The sequence below is a fragment of the Schistocerca gregaria genome, chromosome 5 (genome assembly GCF_023897955.1).
Source record: "Schistocerca gregaria isolate iqSchGreg1 chromosome 5, iqSchGreg1.2, whole genome shotgun sequence".
Lineage (NCBI taxonomy): Eukaryota > Metazoa > Arthropoda > Insecta > Orthoptera > Acrididae > Schistocerca > Schistocerca gregaria.
In genome coordinates, this window is record NC_064924.1 from 388581084 (window position 1) to 388597457 (window position 16374).

A 16374-nucleotide genomic window follows, 5' to 3' on the forward strand; every position below is an offset into this window, starting at 1 on the left:
TCGCAGGTTCGAATCCTGCCTCGGGCATGGATGTGTGTGATGTCCTTAGGTTAGTTAGGTTTAAGTAGTTCTAAGTTCTAGAGGACTAATGACCACAGCAGTTGAGTCTCATACTGCTCAGAGCCATTTGAACCATTTTTTGACCTACACAATCAAATGCTTTAGATCGGTCGCAGAAAATACCAGTCGGCGCTCTTTCGTCATTTAATACTTGTAAAATTTGGCGAGTGAACATTTAAATGGAATCCCCGATAAATCAACTCTTCTGAAATCCAAACAGTGATTTACTCAGGATGTTATTATAGCTCAGGTGAGATGGATTCTAAATTCCATCACCTTCTCAAAAATTCTGGAAATTGATACCAATAATGCAACAGGTTTCTAGTAGTTGACATCTCTCCCATCACTTTTCCTGAAAACACGGAAGGTCCAAATTAACCTCCTTTTTTATTGGTCACAATGTTTACACGCATGAGGTTCGTAGATAAAGAGGTTTATACGCAAACAGCGTAATGATACCTGGAGAATCGTTTAAATTATATGAGTGGGCCGCAGGGTGGGAGGGAGTAAACGGAAATATTACCTAAATGGTTCGCTCTCGAATTTAATTTAGATTATACCACAGAATAAATTGCATCGACCACGCTGCGTGTGCTGGAATGACAGCAAAAGGAGTTAATAGCATGTTACCGATATTGTAACGAGCAATCACTTGACCCAAACGTATACTGAATCGTATGCAAATTCGCTTGAGTAATATTCATAACCGCGACAAGAATTTTAATAAATTATTGCTTAAGAACTACCTCACGTGCACTTGCTATTTGACTAACATGCGGTTTGCTCCACGTGCACCTACTGCACAAAGAATACCAGAAAAGTTCATAAAATAGATCACGTAATGAACCTCAAGAAGTTAGTAAAGGCGAAGATAATGCGTTCTAAACGTAGAAAGCGGTGACGGCCTTGAGACGTGAGAGATATGAACGACTGCGGAACACCGCTGAACAATACGTGTACGTGGACGTCAAACAAACCATGATTAAATCTGAAATCAGACGAACAAAATTGCTGGAGAGGATAGAGCTCACCAAAACGAAAAAGCTTAGCCCATAGCGGAACTGAGTCGAAACTTTTCGAATTACCAACAGACTTTTATGATGCCCGTCTCACACAAATGCACACTCATCACGATGAAAAAAATCTAGAAGCTAGAAAAATGTCACAAGTGAGTCAGTCTGAAGTGAGATAAGAACATTAACTCGATGAAATGATCCGTAATGTGAAGCACTCTGTCAGCTCTGTAATAACGAAGGGCTCTACCAGTTCAACTAAACACGTGATAGCAAGTGGACAAAGACTTGTATATAAGTGAAGTAAAATTCATTCGCAAATTAAAAAGTAAAATTAAATTAAATTAAAAAATAAATAATTCATCGTTACTAATCAATGTTCTAAAAAGAACGGAAACAACGGAAGCCTAACTGAAACTACATCATCTTATGGCAAATAAAATTTTTCGCTCCGACTGTTAAAATACTGTTATTAAGAAGTTCCTACCGGATCGCGTCAGTAGAGATGGATCTGCAGTTGACAGGTCTCTTTTTTTTAATGTAATTTTTTAAAAAACAGTCATGGCACGGCAGAGTGACAGTCCCAACGGCCATCGTTAAGACAGAAATAACAGCACGTTGAAGTGATTGTCTGTGCTACCTGTTTCTATCTTGACGATGAGCTTTGCGACTTGGCTGTAAGCGATCACTTTGCCACACCATGACTGGTTTTTTCTTTAAAAGAAACCTCATTTGTCTGTTTGTATGTATGATGCTCATAGCCTTTGATTTTACATAGTTCATTTTTACTGCTGACTAAACTTTATCACTTCGTTTCTCTTTTCAAACTATATATAACACGCGTTATTACCTCTTTTGAGGAAGACAGGTTTCTGTTGAAACCTAGGTAAATGTCTGAACAAACTGCTTGCCTGCATGATTCCGACTGTATCTGTTGGAAGCGGATGAAAAACAGAAAAATAGAAAATGTTTCGTCGTTTGCAGATACAAGCTGTAGGATGGATGGTAGGTAAAACTATCATCATTCACAACTAACACAACTAACAACTTCATTTGAGGTATGTCAAGGAAGTACCTAAACGTATTATTTCCTATTTTTAGTACCCTACACGCAAGAATTTTGTCATAGCTTAAGTGAACAACATACCTCGTTGGTTGATATCGTTTTGATATGTGATTAATAAAAAACATTGAGAAGTTACAATAGTGGTTTTAATATTTCAGGTGTTGTACATAGTCTATCCCACATCTCCAACGCCATTTGAGTACACAACCATGAAAATATATCAGAAAAGGCCTTCCTCGGTCTGTTGTTTAACTCACGTGTCACATTGCCTTGATTGTAGGTTATGTCGTAAGAGTGTTGACCTTTCTGCTCTTTGTCGTTTTGCGGTAAGTTCGTATAGATGACTCCAAGTCTGGTTGCCCGTGATGATTTTTCCAGTGAAGAACTGTCCGTATTTTGCATTTCAAGCAAGTCATGGCGGGCGTCGTTGGTTTTGTTGGGTAGTCAAGGTGTGTGGGAATATCTTTGTGCACACTTTTCTGTTGGACACTTGGTTTAGAAATATTGCGCCATTGAGAGTTGTGATAGAACAACGTTAACGTAGTACGGTCACAACTCTGCTACTTAACAATGCCTGCTGCTAAAAAATGGTTCAAATGGCTCTGAGCACTATGGGACATAACATCTGAGGTCATCAGTCCCCTATAACTTATAACTACTTAAACCTAACTAACCTAGAGACATCACAAACATCCATGCCCGAGGCAGGATTCGAACCTGCGACCGTAGCGGTCGCGGGGTGCCGGACTGAAGCGCCTAGAACCGCTCGGCCACAGCGGTCGGCTGCCTGCTAGTTGCTCACTGGCCGCATGCACATATTCTGTTCTTTAAAGTTGTTAGCTCAAGCTGTCACAATAGCTACTGGGCTGTCGTCGTTTACACACTAGGAATAAACCCAGTATCGGAACTTCTTGCATTGAATCTCGGTGACATGCATCTTTAATCGTATACTGTATATAAACAAATGTGAAATCTTTTGACATCTACTTGCTGGTCCTTGTATAAATACCTTTTAGCCCAAATTCTCATGACCTACATTAGAGGTTAATATTTGCTAATGATTTTTTCAGGTATAAAAAAAACAAAAATTCCCACAGAAGATAGCATATAAAGCGCTTAAAGCCATTCTGCTAATAATAAAACTATAAAGCAGTGCTCTTCTCGGTATGTCGTACTTATTGGTTGCTGTATAACGAATATGCTACGAGACTCGCAGTGCCAACTCGCTACTGCCCGAAACGTTTCGACACATAAGCTCGTTTTCTTTTCTGCTGTCTATTCGTGCCTGTCTCGGATCAATTCGTAAGTTTTCGTTTCTTTTTTTTCAATTATTTGTCTTCAGCGGACTCGAAATGACGTATGTGCTTCGATACTGGCACGTCCTACTCCGCGCAAGCGGTTCTCGCCAATTCGGAAGTTTTCGAGTTCATGTAGACTTTTAAGTTTGCATACCTTAGTCGGTAAGAACGGAACCCTAGTAGGACAAGTCATGTCTGCCTATATAAAGTTGTAAATCATGTCACTTACTAAGGTCAACGCGTGACCGCTACGGTCGCAGGTTCGAATCCTGCCTCGGGCATGGATGTGTGTGATGTCCTTAGGTTAGTTAGGTTTAAGTAGTTCTAATTTCTACGGGACTGATGACCACAAATGTTAAGTCTCATAGTGCTCAGAGCCATTTGAACCATTTTTTTGAAGGTCAACGGTCCTATCGCACTGTAAAAAAAATTAAGCTTCTACGCCAGTGCAATCAACCGGTACAGCAATCTTTTGTTGTTCTCACAGTCACTTATCAAAAACCTATAATGTTTTCCCACTAACTTAGAATCATGAACACTGGCAATAAGAAAAGTTTCAGAGTGCAACTAAAGGAAAATGTTCGAAAACTGTTAATTTGTAATTATATCACATAAAAATAAGTATAGTCGTTACAGACTTGCGTTACATTGGTAATCTCCCCGTGTCTGCTGTGGGAACTTTGATCTGATTTTCAGTACAGGTAAAACGATTCGTCTACATAATTTACAAATGTTTCGTACTATCTGGCTGAGCTGTGATGAAATTATATCTCCTACCACTGTGAAAACAATGTTTTTGCAATCTAGCGATGCTAGGGGAAAGGCTCGCAGTGTGTGCTTGCGACATGTGCAGCATATACAACGTTTCAAAGCTAAATAACACATATCGCGTAAAATGTCCAGTGAAGCATTCCACAGAACAGTTCATCTGCGTAGCAACAGTAGCCATATGGCCGGCTGCACCGTTTTCTTCTCTAGAGACTTCCTTCGAATTTTACCAGTAATCGCTACAGGGACGAGAGCAGACGAAGTCACCATATCTACAATTTCCAGCTAGCATACCACGTAAAATAGCTAAAAAATTTAAAATTACAACACTGAATACGGAGTTACGCAAAAATTTAAATTAAAAAACTTAAAACATTCTCTAAAATCTTGGAATTTCCGGGACTAATATATTGCCAGTATCGATACCGATAATAGGCAAAAGTCTTCGAGATGATCAGTTCCCGGGATGGATGAATTGTCTGCATGTTGCACGGAATCCTCGGTGCGAGAGACCTACTCACACTTATCCAGATATTTATTTCTTAGCGGACGAACACAGAAGCGACCCAAAGAACCGAATACATTATGCCATTTGCCTTGGTTTCTTTGACACATGAAGTTCGTGTACGGCCCGGTGGGAGTCGGCACTGTTCCAATTTGTTACTCCTGGATACACCACACACGTCGTGTACAGTGAATTCAAACGCCCTTGCACAAGCAACAGATGGAGCCAGTGACATGTATGGGAATTACTCCAACATCGATTAGTTGAACCTACCTACGCTTGTTGCGAAGTATTAATTTTGATTGTAAGATTACTTTTTGATCTGAGCTGAATGTGGAGATAACTTTCATTTTGCAATGATTCATTACGGTGTTCACATGAGTTCACATTAACGATAATGTACACGCATCAAAAAAAGTTTAGCATCACCTCGGTTCCGAGAGTTCCGGAACCTGTACAGAAAATTGGTAGAGAGATCAACATAAACAACGTTTACGCCCTTTTTATTGCTCATGAAAACCACACATTGCATGCTGGACCACCATACGGCGAGAACTTCAGAGGTGACGGTCCAGATTGCAGAACACACCGGTACCTCTAATACCCAGAAGCAAGCCCTCTTGCATTGATACAGGCCGGTATTCGTCATGGCATTCTATCCACAAGTTCATCAAGGCATTGTTGGTCCAGATTGTACCACTCCTCAAAGGGCATTCGGCGTTGGTCCCTCAGAGCGGTTGGTGGGTCACGTCGTCCATAAACAGCCCTTTTCAAATTATCCCAGGCATGTTCGAAAGGGATCATGTCTGGAGGACATGCTCGCCACTCTCGTCGATCGATGTCGTTATCCTGAAGAAAGTCATTCACAAAATATGCACGATAGGGGCACGAATTGTCATCTATGAAGGCGAATGCTTCGCCAATATGCTGCCGATATGGTTGTACTATCAGTCGGAGGATGGCATTTACGTGCCGTATAGCTGTTACGGCTCCTTCTGTGCCAACCAGAGAACGTGATTCCAATCCTGAGCGGTCCTTTCGGCATGTTGTTGGTCCCATATGAACCGCGCTGCATGGTGTCGTGGTTGCAAATATGGACCTCGCAATGAACGTTGGAAGTGAAGTTGCGCTTGATGCAGATTATTGCACACAGTAGTAACACGACATCTTTTCGATGCACGAAAAGAGTTATTCAACATGGTGACGTTTCTGTCAGGGTTACTCCGAGACATAATCCGTAGGAAGCGGTGATCCACTGCAGTAGTAGCCATTTTGGGCGCCCTGAGCGGGGCATGTCATCGACAGTTCCTGTCTCTCTCTGTAACTCCTCAATGTCCGAACAACATCGCTTTGGTTCACACTGAGACGTCTGGACACTTCCCTTGTTGAGAGCCCTTCATGGCACAAAGGAACAATGCGGACGTGATCGAAACGTAGTATTGACCGTCTAAGTATGATTGAACTACGGACAACACGAGCCATGTACCTCCTTCCTGGTGGAATGACTGGAACTGATGGGCTGTCGGATACCCTCAGTCTAATAGGCGCTGCTCAAGCAAGGTTGTTTACATCTTTGAACGAATTTAGTGACATCTCTGAGCAGTCGAATAGACTGTGTCTTTGATACAATATCCACAGTCAACGTCTATTTTCACGAGTTCTGGGAACCGGGGTGATGCAAAACTTTTTTTTATGTGTATGTTACAGCCGGCCAGGGTGGCCGAGCGGTTCTAGGCGCTACAGTCTGGAACCACGCGACCGCTGCGGTCGCAGGTTCGAATCCTGCCTCGTGCATGGATGTGTGTGATGTCCTTCGGTTAGTTAGGTTTAAGTAGTTATAAGTTCTAGGGGACTGATGACCTCAGAAGTTATGTCCCATAGTGCTCAGAGCCATTTCAACCATTTTTGTATATTATGGGGGCATCCTGAAAAGTAATGCCGTCTAATATTGTATATGATGTCCTAAAGCTTTTAAATCTAACAAATATTATTAACATTCTAGGTTTTTATGCTCTATGCATATTTGCAGCCCGCTGCCTCTAGAGGATCCGAATTCCAGAATGTAACATGGCGATGCGTAACGTAACTATGCCTGTAAATGAGAAACAGCGAGCTGAAATCGAAATCAGAGAGCTCGTCGACACACCTTCAGCATGATAATACCAGGCCACACTCGATCACTGCAACAATCCGACGTCTTGTGTTCATCGTCATTGATCATCCTCCATACAGTTCCCACTTGACCCCATCCGGTTTTTATTAAAGAATACACTCGACTTCATTTTGGTAGTGATGAAGTCGTGCAAGCATAGATGAGATTCTGCCTTGTCAACAAACATTCTACACTGATGGCGCCAAACGCGGTGGCCGTGCGGTTCTAGGCGCTCCAGTCCGGAGCCGCGCTGCTGCTACGGTCGCAGGTTCAAATCCTGCCTCGGGCATGGGTGTGTGTGATGTCCTTAGGTTAGTTAGGTTTAAGTAATTCAAAGTTCTAGGGGACTGATGACCACAGCAGTTGAGTCCCATAGTGCTCAGAGCCATTTGAACCATTTTGTACAGTGATGGCATGAAGAAACCGATCTCTTATCGGGCGGAATGTGTTCGTCGCCAGGGAGACTATGTTGAGAAATAAATATGTAGACCTGAAGAAAAAAAGCTGCACAATGTTAATAACGTTACTTTTAGTTAATGGGTTTTAAGACGATTCAAATAAAATATTCGGAGGCATGACTTTTCAGCATGTCCTCCTACATTTTCCCATAGTGTAGAGCAAATCATTGTGTAAAGTACAAGAACTGAACTAGATCACATTTATTAAAGAAGTGTCAAGCACGTAAGAAAGAGGCCGTATGAGTAGACAACGAGACAGTCATATTCTTCCTGGGCAGGAGAAAAAGAAAAAAAAGAATGTTGCAACTTTCTGGCAGAGTATAACTGTGTGCCCGACCGAGACTCGAACTCGGGACCTTTGCATTTCGCGGGCAAGTGCTCTACCATCTGAGCTACCGAAGCACGACTCACTCCCGGTACTCACAGCTTTACTTCTGCCAGTATCTCGTGTCCTACCTTCCAAACTTTACAGAAGCTCTCCCGCGAACCTTGCAGAACTAGCACTCTCGAAAGAAATGATACTGCGGACACATGGCTTAGCCACAGCCTGGGGGAGGTTTTGTGAATGAGATTTTCACTCTGTAGCGGAGTGTGCGCTGATATGAAACTTCCTGGCAGATTAAAACTGTGCGCCCGACCGAGACTCGAATGTTACTTTTACAGCCATATTCTCAATGTTAAAACCTGGTCAGCATACTTTCATGCATATTTTGAGCTCAAAACAGCTTGTGGAAGCAATCAAAGACAAATAAATGAAGAAAAAAATGTAATTAATATAGTACAGTGTCACTAAATAATCAATTATAGTTATTAAATTACGCCACAACATCTCGCTCAAAATTCGAATGGGGCAGGATGGAGAACGGACACGAGCCCAGTCTCATTCTAAACACCGCCTATGTTAATAAAGTTGTCCGCAGTGGCAACGTTTCTCAGTCGTAGCCGCCAACCATATCACGTGCTTCATAGCAACGTCTTACAGTGCGAGGTATAGATTCGGTCCTTCAAGCGGCACGTGCCCTGTCCGCCAGCCACTTGAACTGTACCCTTCCCAGGAACTGTGTGCTCGGCGTGCTCCTTTTGTTACCTGCCGCCACGATGGCGGTATTGCCGAAGTTGACGACCCGCAGCCCCAATACTACGAGAGGCACCGCTTTCCCCCTGAAAACTCCGAGCTGTGCAAAGGGAGCACAAGTCATAAAGAGCGAGAGAGAGAGAGAGAGAGCTCCGACAGGCACGCACAAGTTGGAGCTGCCGCCAGCACTGTCTGAAAAGCTGGAGAAGCCTGACTCACAGGCCACAACGTACCGATGTACTAGAGGGAATTTGCTGCTGACTGCGACACACTGCCGAAGCGAGTTGTAATAGTTTAGTGCATATACTGACGGGAACCAATTATTACTTAGCGGTCGCTGGGGGTTGTAATATGGAACACAGTCACTGCGCCTGCCGGAGTGACCGAGCGGTTCTAGGTGCTTGTCTGGAACCGTGAGACCGCTACGGTCGCAGGTTCGAAACCTGCCTCGGGCATCGATGTGTGTGATGTCTTTTGGTTAGTTAGGTTTAAGTAGCTCTAAGTTCTAGGGGACTGATGACCTCAGATGTTAAGTCCCATAGTGATCAGAGACATTTTTCAACAGTCACTGCAGTGCTCGTTTGAAAATAGTATTCGACAGAGAAACAAATTCAGTTCATATTTGGAAGAAAAGGTGATGTGAGAATTAACTTGAACTTATTAGTTCGAAGCAGTAAAAATTAGTGACAGGAAAAGATAAAAACAAACCCAAAGCACTGAGGAAAGTCATAAACATAAATGTGTAAATATAACAACGTTTCATGTAATACTAGAAAACTTATCAAGAGTATTGACTTCGTAACAGCCACTAACATCAACAATCACCTTAGTGAAATAATAATACCCAATAACAACCACATACAAAACAAACGTATCCAGCTTACATACGACGATGCGTTTACACAGAAGTGTGACATACTGACAAGAACGGTTTCAAGAACATCTCAGTGATTACCAGTCGCTCCGTATTATTCAAAAAGGGCGACAAATAGACTGAGAGAGAGAGAGAGAGAGAGAGAGAGAGAGAGAGAGAGCTAGTATTAAGTATACATAGATATATAAAAATTAGTAAGTCAAATAGTCGAGTTTTGGAGCAGTATTATCCAAACCGTAATTCAGCACGGAATGACGTACTAACACATGTTGTAAGTCAGTACGTCCGCAATTCTAAATTTGGTCTAGGGTTCTTTTACACAGAACTGTAAGATAGTATCAATTGCGGTACTGAGAAAATAATGTCTATCATCACCAGTCACTCCATATTATTCAAAAAGGGAAACAATTAGACAGAGAGAGAGAGCGCTAGAAATAAATGTACGTAGAAATATAACAATTAATAAATAAAACAGTCGAGTTTTGGAGCAGTATTATGCAAACAGTAATTCAGCACAGAAATATAGAGGAACACATGAAAAAAGTCAGTACGTCCGCAGTCCTTAATTTTGTCTGGGGTGCATAAACATAACAGAGATCTGGAGCGATTTTATTCAAGTTTCGGAATTAACTGCCATTTCTGTTGTTGAGCAACTATTTTATAGTCTAGCTTTCTGTTCTCCTGGAGCTATCCATAATTCAAGATACGCGCTTGGAAATGTTTGTGTTCCGTGATGAATTGAAGAGAGACTGCAATCTGGGTTTTTTGTATTTTCCATATCACTGTACGTTGAAGAGTGCTTCCTTCTGTAGTCATAGCACCGTGTTTGGATTTCAGTACTCTTCCAAAACTTTATAAATGTCGAGGAGTCTATCTCGATATCTCTCGCTTGGCTTTACAAAACCTGAAAAGTCATTATGTTACCTACCGTCAGCTTTGTCGTCATGGTCATCTTTGATCCACCGTACTTTCTGAAACAAAAGCGAGAATGTTGAATCCATTAAACTGAATCCATTAAACAGTGAAGCAGAATTTATTTAAGGCTTTAGGTAGCCTGGTGGGACCAAGGGTTTTTCAGTCTGCCTTTCCAAATAGCATTCAACTCTTATTGGTATGTAGACTCTCCAGAAACTACACTTTGTTTGGATTCCATGTAAAACTGCAGGTGTCTAATCCAAGGTTGGATAACTCAGGTAGGCTGGGTACACACAGACACCAGAAGTGACGTCCTATTGAAAAGACTTGCACAAGGCCATTGAGCCACTCCAAAGTATTATTACATGAGCTTGAAGATGCAGAATGCTCTGCAAATCACTGCTTAAAAGACACGTAACTTGTATCCAGAGAACATATGAGCACTAATTGTAAAAGTGTCACAATTCGGGATCATTCTCATCAGAATCGACAGCAAACCGAAGCCAACAACAATAGTTCTAGCACACACGCCACCATCACAAACAAAAGGCGAAGCGATAGATAAAGTATATAAGGAAATGAACTGGTAATTCGGCACGTAAAGGGAGATGAAAATTTAATAGTCATGGGATATTGGAATGCGGTTCCAGGGGAAGGAGCAGAAGAATATGAGCTTGGTAGTAGGAATGAGAGAGGAGAAAGACTGATTGAGTTGTGTAAATACATCTGTTAGTAATAGCGAACACTCTTTTAAAGAATTGCAAGATGACGAGGTACACTTCGAAACGGCCGGGAAATACGTGAAGATTTAAGTTAGATTATATCATGGTGAGGGAGAGTTTCCGAAATCAGGAACGGGTATGGATCCAGATCACAATTTAAGAATGATGAAGAGCAGGTCAGAGTTTAAGAGAACTGCGTGGAAGAGTAAATGTATAAAGAAGTTATACACTGAACCAGTGAGTTGTGACGATTAGCATTTAAAATTTTCTGTGGCTGCAGGTACTGTAATAATAAATACGACAGCAAGCGGTAAAGCTGAAGAGGAATGACATCTCTTCATAAGGCACTCAGAAAAGTAAAAAGACAAACACCAGTTCAAAGAAGTTAACTGTCCAGACACCTTAGGGTTTCTTCATTTTTTTTTCTTTTCTTGGGTCATCAGTCTTCTTATTGGTCTGACGCGGCCGGCCAGGAATTCCTCTTCTGTGCCAATCTCTTCATTTCCGAGTAGCACTTGCAACCTACTTCGTCACTTATTTGACGACTGTATTCCAGTCTCTCTCCTCCTCTACAGGTTTTGCCGTCTACAGCTGCCTCTAATACCATGGAAGTGATTCCCTGATGACTTAACCAGATGTCCTGGATCATCCCTGTCAGTGTTTTCCATGTATTCCTTCCATCTCCAATTCTACGCCGAACCTCCTCATTCCTTACATTATCAGTCCATCTAATTTTCGACATCCGCCTGTAGCACCACATATGAAATGCTTTTATTCTCTTCTGTTCCGGTTTTCCAACAGTCCATATTGTGTTCCAAACTTACATTCTCAGAAATCTCTTCCTCAGAGTGACGTCTATGTTTGATACTAGTAGACTTACCTTGGCTAGTAACGACCTTCTTGACAGTGCGTCTGCTTTCGATGTCCTCCTTGCTCCGTCCGTCTTGGTTAATTTGCTGCCTAGGTAGCGGAGTTCCTAAACTTCTTGTACTTCATCAATCCTGATGTTAACTTTCTCGCTGCTCTCATTTCTGCTACTTCTCATTACTTTCGTCTTTCTTCGATTTAATCTCAATCCATATTCTGTACTTACTTCATTCCATTCAGCAAATTATGTAATTCTTCTTTACTTTCACTCAGGATAGCAATGTCATCAGCGAATCGTATCATTTGTATCCTTTCACCTTCAATTTTAAATCCATTTCTGAACCTTTCCTTTATTTCCGTCATTGCTTCTTCGATGTTCAGATTGAACATTATGGGCGAAGTACTACATCCTTGTCTTAGAACCTTTTTAATCCGAGCACTTCGTTCTTGGTTACCCACTTTTATTATTTCCTCTTGGCTCTTGTACACATTGCTTACCTCTATTTTTCTCAGAATTCGGAAAATTTTACAATATCGAATGCGCTTTCCAGGTCGATAAATCCTAGGGGATTTACTTCCCGTAACACTAGGTTACAGGAGAAATACTTCATTTAATCGACGAACAGAAGGAAGTACAATGATGCTCAGGAACGACAGAATTCATGCCGCTTAAGGCACTTAGGAGTAATAAGGAAGTGCGGGGAAGTTACGCAAAATGACTACAGAGAAAATGAAGTGTAAGTGACGAAAGTACTTGATGTAACTTGAGCAAAGAATCGATAATGAGTCTGTTAAATGTCACAATTGTAAAATACCTAGAAGCGTAATTTTTGAAAAGGTTTAAGTTGGAACCGCTATATAAATCTAGCAGACTAATGCCAGACCAACAGTAAACAGGAAAAGCAGGAAAGACACCCACCTCACTAGGGAGTTCGCTTACGAAATGCGTACTAAGCTGGACTAACGGAAAAGACCGAGAAGATACATAAAATGTATGTGCGTTTCGTTCCAGCGTGGAACAAAGGCGCTTTGCTTATAGCTGAGTGTTTCTGTCGGAAATTCTACCACATAGCTCAGATATTTTGCAGTTACATATAGCAGAAAAGCCTGTGTCTGAGAGTTACAATGTAACAGGGAATTAGGGGGTTCTTTTGTTCACAGTCACTGAACAGTCTAAGGCTTCTTGCAGAATACAGCAGACTTTTCTTCGTGTGGCAGACGGAATGTCTTAACTATATTTTTTTTGTTTTTCTTTGAGGGGAGAGAGGGGATGTCTCCTGAAGGGCTTTATATGGCCTGCCACGAATTCCTCTCCAGTGCGAAATTTACCTTAGCGATACCACCTGCACCCAACGTCCTCAGTCATTTATTAAATATTTACCAGTGTCTGTTTTCCCCAACAATTTTTACGCACAACAGCTTCCACTAGTACCAAGGAAGCCATTCCCGGATGTCTTAACACATGTCCTATAATAATCCTTCCCTCGCCGATTGTGCAGATAACCTCATTATTTGTTACCTTATCAGTACACCACATTTTCAACGTCTGTCTACAACACCATACGTCAAACGCGACGATTCTTTTCTTTGCCGGTTTTCCAACAGTCCCAGACTTATTTGCTCTCAATGCTCTGCTCTAAATGTATAATCTCATAAATTTCTGCATGATGTTAAACCACGTTAAGATGGCAATTTCATATCAAGCTTGTTTGTGCAGAAGACATCTACAGCACGCACAGAAACAGTTGTTTCGTAAATAAAAACCGAACCGCCTTTTCTTGCTGCTTGTATTTTATTTCTCCCAGACGCTTTTCGCTTGTGCTTGAAGACATCTTCAGTGGGATCTAGAATGAAGTATATGTGTATTGTCTTGATATTTGTGAATAATACAAAATTAATGTCTCTTTTTCTCCGTAAATAAGTGATTAATTACAGTTCTTCGCGTTTTTGCGGCTTGTAACCAGATGAGAGAAACGCAGGTGCCAGCCAAATATATACATCAAGAAAACGAGGTTTTTATTTACAAAGCAATTTAATATTTTTAGACCTTGTCATAGTTGTCATTTATCCCCCATCAGATATTTCTACAGACACAGAAGAGAAGCACAAAACACTGTTTCAATTTCACACAGTGATGTATCAGGTTGGCCAGCTGTTAATGACGAGGTTTGGTCAATATAATTTTGACGTGACATTCTTGAAAAGGTTTTTGCCAGGGGCAAGGTAAAGGCCAGCACAAGGGCTGTGCTGTGGAAGGGGAACCCAAGGGTTCACCATTCACAGATAAAAAATTTTCACAGAGATTTCATTTGACAACTGGCAAGCATAATTTGATATAGCAACTTTAACTAATTACATATATTTGTGATAATAAAGCCTTAAGGAAAATTTTTGTAGCAGATCACACTCAACTTGAGCTATCTCAGATATATATAAAATAACGATCTCTTAAAAAAAAAAAGGTAAAATAATGATCTCGTTAACACTGCATCACAAATAGCTTTAACAAATCCCAAGAAAATATTCTGAATAATAATATTTTAAGTAATGTGTTTGCTTTACATATTTAGCAGTTATTAAAGCAGTCAACATCTTAAACTACTAGCAACTCCCTGTCTAGGAGCGCAGTCCGGAACCGTGCGACTGCTACGGTCGTAGGTTCGAATCCTGCCTCGGGCATGGGTGTGTCTGATGTCCTTAGGTTAGTTAGGTTTAAGTAGTTCTAAGTTCTAGTGGACTGATAACCACAGCAGTTGAGTCCCATAGTGCTCAGAGCCATTTGAACCATTTTTAGCAACTCCCTGAATTCGTGCTAAAAATAAGGCCAACGAATACTGACGTTAAGAGATTGACTGATTAAATTTACAACGTAAAGAAAGCCAATACAAATAAGGCCGTTAGTCGCTTCATTTCGGAAACAATAATTTCTCAAGACTCAAAACTGTCTAAAATTGTAAAACCAACAGTCAAGAACTGGCTAGTAATAATTTACACAAATTGTAGTGCTACAACGATGAAAATTAATGTTACGTCGATGTCAAACCTTATTTTCATGATTTAAAGAAGTTTCATGATATTAAAAATGTAATTATAATTTTATTATTTTCATTTTTGTGCTCAGTGTATCGAAGACTTTCTAGTGCACGGCATAAATTAGAATAGTTTGTACTACGAAACTATATATGATTGTTAAGGGTTAAGAATGTAATGATTCGATGTAAGACATTTTGTTGAACCTGAATTTTGTTCTCGTACTGGTCGGTAGAGAAGAAAATGTTCCTTAATCGATGTGAAGGTATAAAGGCTGTAAAAAGGAGAGAGAGAGAGAGAGAGAGAGAGAGAGAAGGTAAATACAATTTATTCAAAACAAATATCTCCCAAGTGTAACGTCTTGTCATTTCCTATAACTAAAAATTGGTAGGTCTAATCTGAGCCTATCCTGAATAACAGCGAAGAACATTTATGTTATCATATATTTTCTTCGTTTGATCACGGTTGTGATTCGCATGTTTCTTTTTGTTACGCGACGTGTTATGAATATTTTCATCGTACGCGCAAAAGTGCACACAGCTTTAGTCGAACCTGCGGTTTTCGGAAACGATAACTTTTAATCAGTACAATTACGCGAATACCGTCTAAATCGCAACCGTGATCGCAAAAGTGTTTCCTGGACCAAATATTTCTTATAAAATGTGTATGCTCCAAAGCGAGCAACATTGCACTATCGCTGACTCGCAACAATCGAAAGAGTAAAAAACGGTGCTTAAATAAAATTGCCACCTTTTAATAATTATTATTATCCCATTAAATAAATAAATAGCAGTTCAGTGGCTATCCAATCAATAAACAGAGGGGGCAGTTCAAAATTAAAATGTGACTAAATGAATTTCGTACATTCGCACAGAATGTGAGAATGTACTGTTAACCACACTCTTGAATACAGTTCAATTGCCAAGTGGCCAGCAAATTAAGCGAAATATTTATACGGAAACTTTAACACAATAACTTTCAGACAGCTGTTATGTCCATACACAGGACAACCGAAGAGATGGGTATAGGCATGAATATTCAAATACAGAGATATGTAAACAGCCAGAATACAGAATGAGACTTTCACTCTGCAGCGGTGTGTGCGCTGATATGAAACCTCCTGGCAGATTAAAACTGCGTGCCCGACCGAGACTCGAACTCAGGACCTTTGCCCTTCGCGGGCAAGTGCTCTACCATCTGAGCTACCGAAGCACGACTCACGCCCAGTACTCACAGCGTTACTTCTGCCAGTATCTCGCCTCCTACCTTCCAAACTTTACACAAGCTCTTCTGCCAACCTTGCAGAACTAGCACTCCATAAAGAAAGGATATAGCGGAGACATGGCATAGCCACAGCCTGGGGGATGTTTCCAGAATGAGATTTTCACTCTGCAGCGGAGTGTGCGCTCATATGAAACTTCCTGGCAGATTAAAACTGTGTGCCCGACCAAGACTCGAACTCGGGACCTTTGCCTTTCGCGGGCAAGTGCTCTACCATCTGAGCTACCGAAGCACGACTCACGCCCGTTCCTCACAGCTTTACTTCTGCCAGTATCTTGTCTCGTACCTTC